Here is a 2,065-nt window from a genome sequence, read left to right on the forward strand (position 1 = left end):
TTCTCTCACACACACATTCTCTCTCTCTCACACACACACACACAGACACGCACACACTCTCTCTCTCTCTCTCACACACACACACAGAGTATGATTATTGCGTTTTTTTGAGTTTTTGACTCTATTCCTCAACATCAGCTCTCACTATCTTTTCACAGGCAAGAGATTTCGTCTAGGATTCGTAAAATCTAAATGCTAAAAAAAAAAAAAAAATGAAGGGGTTACCTACAGCATTCATTGGATCTTGCTCTTTCAACTCCGTGTGCGTGCATCCATGTGTCTTATAGTAATGAATGTGCTTGCAGCGGGATCACGTAAGTTATGTGGAAACAGCATTCTAATTTGGCATTCTAACATTTAACATTCTAATTCTGCTTCCAAGGAAATTATAAGAAGGTTGGCCTCTATGAAGATAAGTGTTTCAGATCATGTCAAGAATGTTTGTGTTATAATGGATTCAGCTTTAGTTTTAGATAAACAGGTTACTAGTGTTGTGAAGGCTGCGTTTTATCAACTCCTGGAGACTGTTATTCATGCTTTTGTATGTTCACACATCGATTACTGTAATTCTGTAAATATAGGTATTTCACAGGGCAATTATCCCGTCTTCAATTAGTACAAAATGCTGCTGCCAGACTTTTGACTCGCACAAAGAAGAGAGAGAGAATTACTCCAGTTTTGGTTTCTTTACACTGGTTGCCTGTAGAATTTAAAATTGAGTTTAAGGTTTTGCTGATGGTTTTTAAAGCGTTGCATGGCATTGCTCCAAAATATATTGGTGACCTATTGATTCCTTATCAAAGTACTCCTGGAGACTGTTATTCATGCTTTTGTATGTTCACACATCGATTACTGTAATTCTGTAAATATAGGTATTTCACAGGGCAATTATCCCGTCTTCAATTAGTACAAAATGCTGCTGCCAGACTTTTGACTCGCATAGAGAAGAGAGAGAATTACTCCAGTTTTGGTTTCTTTACACAGGTTGTCTGTCAAATTTAGAATTGAATTTAAGGTGATGTTTGATGTTTTTAAAGCATTGCAATGCATTGCCCCTAAATATATTGTTGACCTTTTGATTCCTTATCAAAATACAAGGAATATGAGATCTTCGAGATGATTCTTCATGTTCCTAAAACGAGATTAAAATCAAAGGGTGATAGGGCTTTCTCAGTACCTGCTCCTCGATTATGGAACCCTCTTTCAATGCATATTAAATCTTCCCCATCTGATGATGCTTTTAAGGCTAGATTGAAATCGTATCTGTTTAGTATAGATTTTAGAATTGATTAGAGTGATCAGGATTTAACTTTTAATGTTTAATTTGGTTTGTGTGACTGTATTTAATGTAGGGCCCTATGGTTTCTGTGATGTGGAAAACGTGGACGGAATCGCGGCATCATAAAAATGGAATTTACTGTATAATGCAGAATGTCACGGAATTTGTCAAATTTAATTAATTAATCAAAAGTACTTCGTTACACTTAAATCAAATCGCAATATGGATCATTATCAGTAAATATTAAGCCGCAAATATACCATTTAAATATGAATCCTCCATGTTTTATGTGTCTCTGTGTGAATGGCACAGATGCGCGGTTTTGTTTACTACACTCATACTGAAGCTTATCAGTATGACGGCTTATACTATTGTTTCAGCTATTAAAATAGTTCAGTTTTGTATGTAATGGCAAAGTGATTATATTTGGTTTCATTTTTTTATTAAGTTAATTTAGAAAAATGATTGGAGCATGTTTTTGTTCATTAAATATAAGTTTTTGTTTTTTAAAGGAACGACCAAGCGGCCAGCGGCAGACAGTGAGCCTGTGTTTGATCAATTTAGCCTTCTCAAATCATCACGACTTGCCTAAAATAAAATCTATAGATATAAAACAGTTCAAGCATATGACAATGTTTAAACGTTAAACCTAGATAAATGTGCGCTGTATCCAATAGTTTGTGCGGAGAGTGGAAGCTAAAGCACGCTTTGCAGGACATGGAGGCGCCAGCGTGATAAACTTAACTTAAAATACACCGTCATTTTTGCTCATAAAGGTAAGAGTAA

The 2,065-nt window shown here is 35.5% G+C and overlaps 1 protein-coding gene across 1 annotated transcript in view; it reads left to right on the forward strand.

The window, feature by feature from the left end:
- The window catches only part of LOC107703895 (RNA-binding motif, single-stranded-interacting protein 3-like), a 39,350-nt gene that overhangs the window by 22,722 nt on the left and 14,563 nt on the right, over window positions 1-2,065 (forward strand). The gene's annotated exons all lie outside the window — the stretch shown is intronic.

This window comes from Sinocyclocheilus anshuiensis, unplaced genomic scaffold (assembly GCF_001515605.1).
Source record: "Sinocyclocheilus anshuiensis isolate Anshui unplaced genomic scaffold, SAMN03320099.WGS_v1.1 scaffold61, whole genome shotgun sequence".
In the NCBI taxonomy this organism is placed as follows: domain Eukaryota; kingdom Metazoa; phylum Chordata; class Actinopteri; order Cypriniformes; family Cyprinidae; genus Sinocyclocheilus; species Sinocyclocheilus anshuiensis.